Raw genomic sequence first — 12059 nt, 5'->3', positions numbered from 1 at the left:
GGTGGGATTCCAAGACACATTTGGGAGGTCGTCTGCCCAAGAAATTTTATTCTTAAGGTCTAAATTTAAAATCTCACCTACTTCTCATTATCTGTACAGCCAAGATGCAAACTTTAGATTAACATAGGTACAGTATTAATTCAAAGTACTGATAGGAATCTCCTCTCCTTAAAACCCCCCCACACCATGCCAAGAATAGCTCTACTATCAATGAAATAAATATAAGAGAAATTCATCATTTTACACTTACGGAGAAAAAGCTTGTTTATTTATAGGTCTCTTCCTATTAAGTTCTTTAAGAGGGAAAAATATGGGAAAGGTGTATAAATATTTTGGACTGTAAACCCCATCGATTTGATGTGATCTGGGGCCCATATTCAGCTTAGGAGCCTATGTGACCTCTGCATCCCTGTAGATCTGAGCTCACATTCTGTGACTGTGAGTCGGAACGTTCCAAGCTGCCCCAGTATCAGGACCCATCTTCCTCAGGTGTAGCATAGAGTATGTTGTCCAGCCTCCCTTCAGAGGATAGAGCATTCCCTGCCGTTGTTGATCCACGTTGAGGGCAAGGTCCTATGAGGACCCACAAAGGGATCTATTGTGTTGCTGCTGACAGAGATGACTGGTAACAATGGAGAGAGATCTAGGCTCATCATGTCTGTTTGGGAATTTCAAGACTCCCTGACTAGGGCCCCCGCCAATGGCGTGGCCTGATAATGACTAAAGAGTCATCATTAAAGTATGCCAGTCTCTTGCCCCTTATTCAGCTTTTGTTGTCCTTAGTTTGAAAAGGTTAGCTTTGGAGTGAGTGAGGGAAGTGTAATAGGAAGCAGATGAGGGATGGTATCTAAGTCTAAGTAGACACTATTTCATTAGGAACTTTATGATGTCTTTTTAGGTCTTTCTACTTGCTTGCTGCAGATACTGACTCACTGCAGATCATTGTGTACTTTTGTTCTCAGGTATATATTTTACCCTAATTTATGGATACATGTGAACATCTGCCCTATCTCATGGGACCTGGTCTATATCTAGGTTTTGGGACTTTGCTAGGTAGTGAACCACCTGGAATGGAATTAAGAGAACCCTATGAAAGGAAAGGTCTCCATGTTTAGAAGCTACTCCCTTCCTTGATCCAGCCATGACATCATCTCCCCAGACAATAACTTGGATCCAACTGCATATCAGATGTAAGCTCAGAAAAACAAAAACAAACAAACAAAACCTAGTATATCTATAGGCCTTTTGGAATATTACTAAAATATGCCTACTAACTGTCTACTAAATGGAGACTCCTCACCAACTCATCATTTGAATTATTCCAGCCTTTAGGTTCATGACTAGTCAACAATTTGTTTGGATTTATATGTTAACTTTTCTTTCAGCCACCAGGTTCCAAATGCTAAGATGATGCCAACCAGACTTTGCTGGGCAGACGACCTCACCAATGTGCCCTGGAGCTCCGCTTCCCCAGAGCCCTTCCCCACTAGAGTAAGAGAGAGACTCGCTGGGAGTATGGATCAATCTGTCAACGCCCATGTTCATTGGGGAAGCAATTACAGAAGGCAGACCTTCCACCTTCTGCATCCCACAATGACCCCAGGTTCATAGTCCTAGAGGGATAAAGGATAGGAAAGCTATCTGGGGAGGAAATGGGATATGGAGTTCTGGTGGTGGGAACTGTGTGGAGTTGTACCCCTCTCGTTATATGTTTTTTGTCAGTGTTTCCTTTTTATAAAAAAAAAAAATTAAAAATGACAGGGAAGAATAGCCATCTGTATGCTTTGCTTATTAAATACTACAAAATGGAAGTTAGGTGCACTTTATTCAATGTTTTCGATACAGTTTCACTGTTCTCCAAAGTTGATAATTAACTAAATGAATGAAAATATCCTAAAGCTGATCAGAAAGCACTATTAAGGCATACTTAAAATAGACAGCTCCCTAGCAGTTCTCCTGGGCACCGACAAATCTCCAATAATTCCTAGTAAGAGATTTAGTTGAACTGCTAATTGCCTACATAAAACTGGGTCATATAATTTGCCATTGAATTAATTATGTAAATATAAATGAGTTGTGCTACAATTAGCAATTGGTATTTTAACCAGTTAGTATCTTGGTCATGATTGTTTGCACTTGAAAAAAGTTATTAATTAATTAATTTATTTATTTTCCTTTTTGTTGTCCTTATTGTTGTTGATTTCATTGTTGTTGGATAGGACAGAGAGACATGGAGAGAGGAGGGGAAGACAGAGAGGGGGAGAGAAAGACAGACACCTGCAGACCTGCTTCACCACTCGTGAAGCGACCCCCCTGCAGGTGGGGAGCCAGGGCTCGAACCGGGATCCTTAGAAAAAGTATTAAATTTTAACTCTGAAAAATATCTGCCAAAAAATTACAAATTGATATATTGTTCAGAATATATTTTCACGAGATATATTTTCATGAGATATATATTCAGAATATATTTTCACGAGATATATTTTCATGTGCACAATCTACCACTTTCCCTTTTCCTCTAAAAGAAACACAAATTGCAGTGAGAAGGTAAAATTAACTTCTAGCCAATGTAAGTGACAAAATGACATTGATACAACAGACTGGTAAGTGATGTGTTAAAAATTACTGCTAGATGACTTTATGGCCAACAGAGACATCTTAGGTTGAACCAACTTTCACTTGTGGTTAAGGTTCACACTCATACTTCATATATATATCCTAATCTTGAATTATTATGTATTGTTGAATAATGCCACAAAATTAAAAATCCAATATTATCCAAACCTTAAAGATACCATTTATAATTAATTCAGCATTGCAATTGTCTAGTGTTTCACGGTAAGGTCATGTTATTTCCAATATCAAATTTCAACTTTACAGTTGCTAATGTAAATATATAATTTTATTCTTTCCAGAATAAATGTATGCAATACAGTATTATAAATTTGAATCTTATATCCCTAACCTATTGCTATTTTAATTTATTTTCTTTACTTTTAACAGGAAAAGGTATGGAACCTATGAATTCACATCTAACTTTCCATGATGAAAGCAGATATATTGTTAGTTTAGAATAAATTATTCATTTTACAAATAATAAGCACAATGGATTTTAAATGCTGAAGCTGAAGAGGAGGTGAAGAAATTTTGCACATAAACTTTCAGGATATTAATATTTTTCAAAACTATAATATAGAGAACAGAATCACATTTACCCAATAAGAAGGGAAGGAAGGAAGGAAGGAAGGAAAGAAAGAAAGAAAGAAAGAAAGAAAGAAAGAAAGAAAGAAAGAAAGAAAGAAAGGAAGGAAGGAAGGAAGAAAGAGAGAAAGGGAGAAAGAAATTAAGAGGGGGGTTGGGCGGTGGCGTAGTGGGTTGCATGTGACACAAAGCGCAAGGACCAGTATAAGGATGCCAGTTCGAGCCCCCGGCTCCCCACCTGCAGGGGAGTCGCTTCACAGGTGGTGAAGCAGGTCTGCAGGTGTCTGTCTTTCTCTCTCCCTCTTTGTTTTCCCCTCCTCTCTCCATTTCTCTCTGTCCTATCCAACAAAGAACAACAACAAAAGGGGGAAAAGATTGCCTCCAGGAGCGGTGGATTCATGGTGCAGGCACTGAGCCCAGCAATAACCCTGGAGGGAAAAAAAAAAAAAGAAAGAAATTAAGAAAGAAATGGTACCCAAATTATCTTCAATTTTAAGAGAATTAGGGTGGTTATATTATCCTTGGGTGGCTGGAGGGAGCCACAGAACCTAGGGTGTAGGTATGATATGGGGTCATATGTCCGTAATACTATAATTCTGTGAACAGTTACTAATTTATTAATAAAAGTTCTTAAAATTATTTCTAATTGAGCACTGAAAGACAAATATGAATGAAGGAAAGTCATGCATAAACATGTATACACACATAAAGATTAACAGTCTATAGAAGTAGTGGTTATTTTGTGTTTTTTCACTAAATATCATCAAGTTAGATATATATAGAGAGATATGTAGATATATAGTGTATATAAATATATAGGGTCTATATTGTATATAAAATATTTTTCTAATTTAATTTCATATATAGTATATGTACATATTTTTCTAATTTCATAAGCTATATACTTGTGTGGTATGACTGAATCAAAGCAAATTATTAGCTATTACCTCAGATTCTGAATTATTTTCATCAGTTAGGTATTAACATATCACTTTGTAGTTTTATTAAGAAAAAAGAAAAGCTAAGACATATATTTTAAGGCTAAGTTATTTCACAGCAAAGCTGTCACACTTGGTTTTCAGTCATTCGTATTAGTAGTTTTATACCAGATTTGTTGGTGTTATGATTTTACAGATATTTGGGAAATGTGCAAAGAGATAAATATTATTGTTTAAGTATATATGTAAATTATGACAGTGTAAAATAAAAATACTAAAATTAAATCATTGAAGCATTTATAAAAAGCATATGCAAACTACTACTATTCAAATCTGTAAACATATCTATTTAACCCAAGAAAAAAGTTTATTTATAAATGGAGAGAGTTGTAATTAAAATAGAAATAATAATTTATTCATACTTGAAAACTGGTTTAGAGGTTTACATATAAGAAAAAGATTAGGAGAATCCTCTGTACTGTTTTCTCAAATGCAAATGAAATTTCATTGAAATCCAGCCAATTTTAAAAGAAAACTTTATTACCAAAATAATGACACAGTATCATACCTAGGGAGGACAATGAACTACAGTGACATTATCTGAAGACATTTCTAAATACATTTGAGAACATGGGTCAGAGCAAAAGTGCATAAAGCTGCCACTTTCAACCTGACTCTGCTAGTTTTTCACTTGAGAAAAAAAATTATATTTTTTGACATAAAATGGTCTTTCTGTCTTGGCAATGACTTTCCACACAACATATTTTAATTCCCTTGGCAACAACGCAGCCCATTTTATTATTCATTTTCACAACTCTGTTTCTCTGGCTTACTGCACAGAGATTAAATGGTTAGGTAAGAGAAACATTCAAGTATTCAATAAATGTTTATATTAAAAAGCAGTTATAAATTTGTTACTGCAGGGACAAAGGAGCTATAAAAGGGACATGGAGTGACAAGAATTAGGGTGATTTAGAGGAAAATAAACATCATTGGCTGAAAGAATTAGTTCTTCTTTGCTATCCTCATAAGAAATCAGTGAACAAGAGAGTAAGTAGGAGCTTTTCAGAAAAGCAGAGGAAGGAATGCCCACTTGCCAGGGGTGGAGCCCAGTGGTGGGATCAGAGAAGGCAGTGATTGGACTTGAAATTGGAGAAATTTTCTTCAGCCCTAAAATGAGACCAAGATCTGCAGGTTTTTTTTTTTTTTTGAAACTTGTCCCCACAGTGTGGCTGAAGAAACCTATCAACTGTTTGCAATCTACCCTTCACCTCCTGATGCTATCTCACACTCAAGTACCTATCAGGAAGACAGACATAGATCCCTCTCTAGTGTTCCCCAGAAAGACTTGGAACGTTTCCTCCTTCTCATTCACAATCCCCTTGTTTCTCAGGCTGGCCAATTCAAATCATTTAGATAGGAGCTAATTAACTAGAGACATGGTACACCCAACTCTGCACATCGAATCATCCAATTTGAGAGGTCACTCTCTTCCTCACCTTCTAATAGTTGACATTCTGGGTAAAGTAGAATCTCTTCTAAATGTTCAGCTTCCCCTGAAGTTCTCATTGGATTTAGCCCTTCTAATATTCTGTATAAAAATGAACAAGAGGCCTGATGTTGATTTAGACCATACTTGATGCTTATATTAATCCATTCTATATTTTTCTCTATCCTCCATCAAAAGAAAAAAAAAACCATCTGCAAAGAATGTTCTGTCATTAGACTGTGATATTCTCTTCCACCATTTGCCATCTACCAATTCCCAGGGCACTTGTCTTGGTTAAAAGCAGGTTTCTGATCCCACCCTTTGTTTTCCTCTCAACCAGTACTGTCATAGTCCATGGTGATTTACAACAAAATACCACAGGTCGGAGGTTTATTAATAAGAAAAATGTGTATTTTCCAGTTCCAGGGACTATGGGTGTCCACATAGTCAGGTGAGAGACTACCTAGGTTGTCAACTTCCTCAGGGGACAGGAAGTGTGAGAGAATGAGTGAGGTTTCTTTTTCCAGAGTGCTGATGCCCTGCATGCCAACTCTGCTCTCTTGATATAATAATATCCCCGCAGCATGAAGGCCTTTGGGCATTAGAATCTCAGTGATCATTTTATTTAAGTATCTCAACTATGCAGAACAATGGACAGGCCTCCCAATTTCTTGAATTCTTAAGTTTCCAATGAAGAGCAACCTCTTGATAATTATGTTTTAATCACTGTTTTATTAATAAATCATACATGCACTGAGCCTATCACATCTTAGTTTCTTTTGTCTCCCAATAGTCTCAGATCCACCCATGCAAGCCAGGCACTACTGTCTACCTTTACATTGATCCACCTTAAGCAATCAAGATGCGTTTTTTTTTTCCTTTTACTGAGTTTTTATTTTATTTTTTGGTAAAACTGAGCACTACTTAGACCTCATTTTCATCCTATTCTACTTTTACCCTAGAGTGTATATATATAAAATAGAAAACAAAAATATAAGTTTAAACTCAAAATCATAGTGCGGATGTGGACAATTTGCACGGCTTAAGTTTTCTCTGTTGCACCTGCTCTCACTGATTTCCTACATCTTATTCATGTTCTTTAAAATTCTTTTCAGGGATGAAGGAGAAAGCATAATGCTTATGCAAACAACAACAACAACAACAAACAAAACTTTATGCCTGAGGCTCAAAGTCCCAGGTTGAATACCCCACACCACACCATAAACCAGAATTGAACAGTGTTCTCTCTCTCCCTCTCTCTCTCTCTCTCTGTCTGTCTGTCTCTCTCTCTCCTCTTCTCTCTCTTGGGACTTCTCTCATAAAAATAAATAAACTATATTTAAAAAAAAACACTTTTAGGTTAAAGGTAAGTGTCCACCAAACTACATTCTCCTTTTCATCTTTATAGCTACACAATCCAATTTTACTTTGTGCATGTATTTTGCATTTTCTCTTGCTAAACTGAATGAATCTTCTCTATTCCTTAATAAGACACAATGTCTAAAGTGTGAACAAAAAATATCTGTATCACTGCCATCATTATGTCAACCACAGCCACATTCATTCATGTATGGGAGTAGCCTTTGTCTGGACATTTGCAAACGCTTTCTAATTAATAACACTTTCCACTTTTACCCCCTCAAACTCCTATTCCTACAAAACATTCCTGAATGAAAATTTACTGCTCCCTTTATAAACTCTACTGACTCCTACTTCATTAAAAAGAAATCTATCCACTTTTCAAAACTCAGAGATGGTGCTGTCTTCTCTGCCTCCCTTGTCTTCTCATCCTCTTTGCTTGCAGCATTCAGTTTCCAAACAGTCCTCCCACATGTAGGACTGATTTCTTCCTTGGGAATTTTAAAGCTCTGTTCCTACTCACTCAAATATTCTTCTGTGAGCTCTTTTTACTCGTTAGTTCCCTCTGTGTTTATCTCAGTGCCTTAGCTTCCCCAAAGCACTCTTGATCACATCACAGATGCCAATGATGCATTGTTCTGTTCTGTACTGCTTCTTAACAAGTACTGTTGCATGTGTGTATATGTTGACGTGCCTGTATAAGACTGAACGAGATGTGTGTATACAGAAATATCTATTTCTAACATTGGATTACAATCTCTATGAAAGCTAGCTTGAGTATTTTGTCCCTAAAACTCTAGTCATGCATATAACTCAAGTGAGTGCTTAGTAAATATTTGTTAGCTGAGTAAGTTACATTATCATTATTCTGTCCTTATCTCCAAGTAATAAAATCAAGTTGCAGGATAATCCAAACAAATAATAGTCAGATAAACCTCTGAAGTTGTTCCTTCTCCTGTTTGAAACTATAAATAGCCCCTATTTAGTCTTCTGAATTTAAATTAGAATCTCAAATTGTGGGGATTTCACAATTTGTTAAATAATAGATCTTATATTTGCTACCTAACTACATAAAGAGTTCTAAGCATGCAGAGAAAACAATTCAGCTATGATACTTAAACTGCATTATTTATTTATGCAAACAATGTATTATTAAAACGAACTCATATGCTCTTGAATCACCTGACCGTGATCATTGGTACGAAAAGACTATTACAAAATCAAAACTGGTATGTTATATAAAATAAATTCAGAAAATTTAAAAAGTCAATGTAGAATAATTAGATTTCCTGAAAAAAATACTTATGGTCACTTACAGCTTTAAAGATTCAAAGGTAGAAATAATTATGCTCTCCTTACCTCCTTTCAGATCCTAAATCCACTGAAAATGGCAGCTTTATTTTGATCAAGTGGACAGATCCCCTGCCTATGGCTAACGTTGGGAGCCACTTGGAAATCCTCAGCTCTGTGTGTGTGTGTGTGTGTGTGTATGTGTGTGTGTGTGTGTGTGTGTATGTGTGTGTGTGTGTGTGTGTGTGTGTGTGTATGTGTGTCTTATATTATTTTCTTCTATTGGAAGTCCATAGTTTACAGTATATTTGTTGATACATAGATACAACAACCTTTCATCTCATGGTCCGTATCTGCAAGATACTTTTAAAAGTACTTTTACAGATATATTGTTGGATATAAACAGAGAGAGAAACTTAGAAGGGAGGAGGAGATAGAGAGGAAAAGGGACAGAGAGAATCTGCAGCCCTGCTTCACCACTTGTGAAACTTTCCCCCTACATGCAGGGACTGGTGGTTTGAACTTGGATCCTTGTGCATGGTAAGGAGTACCCTAGAAGTTATTGGAAAAATGAATCAATGAACCCAGGCTCACGAATATAGCTCACTTGGATAGTGTGCTGCTTTACCATGCCTATAACCCAGGCTGGAGTCTAATTCTGGAAGGTGAAATGTGATGAAACCTGGGTTTTTGCTTATGCAAGACATGCGCTCTATCACTGAATCACTTCTCTAGCCCCCAGATTTTGTGCAACGACACCATGAATCCAACCCTGGTGAAGAACTCTAATATGTCTTAACAGTTTCAGCAAATGTGCAATCAAGAATTTTCATGTTTTTTTTTTCTTTTTTTTGTCTCCAGGGTTATCACTGGGGCTTGGTGCCTGCACTATAAATCCACTGATCCTGAAGGCTATTTCTTTTCCATTTTTGTTGCCCTTGTTGTCTATGGTTGTTGCAGTTATTATTGTTATTGTTGATATTGCTGGCATTGTTGCTGGATAAGACAGAGAGAAATGGAGAGAAGAGGGGGAGATGGGGGGGGGATAAAAAGATAGACACCTGCAGACCTGCTTCACTGCCTGTGAAGTGATCCCCCTGCAGGTGGGGAGCCAGGGGCTTCAGCCAGGATCCTTACGCTGGTCCTTGCACTTCGCGCTATGTACGCTCAGCCCGCTGTACTACCGCCCGGCCCCCGAATTTTCATGTTTACATGGAAGACCTCCTAAGAAATAACTTCATAGACAGGGACTGTGATTTAACACCACCATTCTCACATACTGTTACAATACATGCCTACAGAATGTTTGTTACTTAGTAAGTCTGTGATTTATGATCCAATTTACTGTGGCTACAGTGTTATCGAAAAGATTACATGATTATATTTTCTGTTGACCATTTAATAAAAGATGTGAGTGAAACTTTGTCACCTTTTCAAAATACTGCAAATTAACTTTGTAAACAACATAAAATCAAACTTAGATAAATCTTAGTACAGATTGATTCTTATTTGAAACAGAATGGCTATGAGACTTCCATTTGTATTAGGAAGAATGATCCAAGAGAAATCTCCTTTTTTAACTAGAACTCTTAGCTAAGCAAGGGGTAGGGTAGTGATTTCCATTGAAAGAGCCTTTCATTATTGAAAATACCCAGTGAGATGAACCTGACACAACAGCAGGAAAATCTTGAATTCATTTCCAGATATCTAAGACTGATTTCTTATAGAAGACCAGAAAAGTAATTAAATCATAGATAGCACTGGAAGAGATTTTATTGAAATACTTGCTACGTCCATGTATTTAGTCAAGACAAGCCATTCCTAAAGGTTAATAGGCAAAGAAAATTTGTCAGAACAAAGCTGAGAACAGAGAAAAAGTCTCTGTATTGTCAAAAGCACAATGCTTCTAAAGACTGTTCTAGCATATTCTGACTTGATTCTCTTGCTTTCTGAAGTTTAGTCATGTAACTGACATTTTTCTAAAATAGAGAATATATATGTGTATATATAAATACATATACATATACATATACATATACATATACATATACATATACATATACATATACATATACATATACATATACATATACATATACATGTATTACTAGGTAAATGCCCAATCAATCATGCTGGGGCTGGGAAAGTAGCTTAGTAACAGAATGTATTTTGAATATTTGAACACTGGTACCATAAGTAAATAAATACCAAGAGATAAAATTTGGTGTAGTTTACACAATTATTTGTGGCACTTTCCTCCAAGATAGTTTCTTGTGATCCACATCCTGTGGAACTTTCTATTAGATGTCTACATCAAATCTCTACTACAGTACATGCTAAAATGTCCGATCCAACCTACAGAAGCTACTATGATTTTTAAACAGTGCTTATTAGTAGTTCCACTCTTCACATACCCCGGAAGAATAACCTGCACAATAGGTGTGTGTGTGTGTGTGTGTGTGCACGTGTGTGTGTGTGAGTGTGTGTGTGTGTATGTGTGTGTGCATGTGTGTGTGTGTGTGTGCACGTGTGTGTGTGTGTGTGTGTGTGTGCATGTGTGTGTGTGTGGGGGGGATTGTGAGGCTGAGGTTGAGCATGTTGTAGGTCGCCTATGAAAAATGGGTATCTGGAAGTACAGCCACCTCCTCAGTCTTCCCCACCTCGAGCCCAGCAAGGGAAAACCTTGGCTTTCAGGGTTCATTCCCCCTATCAGTCTCCCCGCCTCACAAGGTCCCCACATTCTCTAAGCACAAAGGTTCACTTCCTTGTTCTCAAACCCTTTAGTTTGCTTACTCAGCTACTAGAAGCCCCCTCACCTCTTCCCTGTCTCCTGTTCTTCTGACCATATATGGTTCCATTCCCTCTGCCCAAGCAAAGACCTCTCTCTCTTTCTTTCTTTCTCTCTCTCTCCCTCTCTCTCTCAGTGTGCCTGCTGATAATCTCAATCCCTCATCCCCCGAAACAACTAGACCACCTGCCCAGTGGTTACTGGAAAGACCCTCACCCTTTCTTAACCTCCTGGTGCCTTAACCATATTAGGTATAAACAAACTGCTTCTCCCTACCACCCTTTAAAAACCCTGCTCTGCTGCTCAATAAACAGACTATTCGTCACCATAGTCTCCTGGGGTGATCTCTGGTCTCCTCTCTTGCCACAGGTCACAAAGGTATCCCAGCGTACCCACCCCTGCTGCCTCAGGCCAGTTTCTCGCTGGTGCCCGTCTCTGGTGGCCAACGGAAAGGTCACACTTAGAGGTCTGGACCCGAGATAGGCCCCCCACAAGAGCCTAACATGTGTGTGTGTGTGTGTGTGTGTGTGTGTGTGTGTGTGCGTGTGTGTGTGTGTGTGCATATGCGTGTGTGCATGTGTGTGTGAATTAATTCAAACAATGTATCTGCAAGCAATAGAAGAAAACCGACTAATCTAGTCATAAAAGAAGATGACACATGCAGCTCAGAATTCACAGAAGAGAAAAGCAAAAAATCTTTGGTAAAACAAGTAAAAATATCTCCTGGGAATTGTAAGCAGAGGAGAACTTTCGTTTGATTGTCAAGTCTAACAGCTGAGTGCTTTTGTCTCTCCACACAAGACTTGGATTGCAGTGCTTACTACATAGTAGCTTCAGCTGTAATTGGCAGCTTCTGCTGTACTGGAGCCAAAGAAGAGTGAAGGAGAAGCAAAGGCAGATTCTTAAGGAAAGGGTGATGGGCAGACTGGAGAGACGTGAGTGTGGAAACTGAAGCAGAATACATGGTGTTGAGCAACAACATTCACATGTTTCT

This window comes from Erinaceus europaeus, chromosome 19, assembly GCF_950295315.1.
Source record: "Erinaceus europaeus chromosome 19, mEriEur2.1, whole genome shotgun sequence".
Taxonomy (NCBI): Eukaryota; Metazoa; Chordata; class Mammalia; order Eulipotyphla; family Erinaceidae; genus Erinaceus; species Erinaceus europaeus.
Note: the sequence above shows the minus strand (reverse complement) of the source record.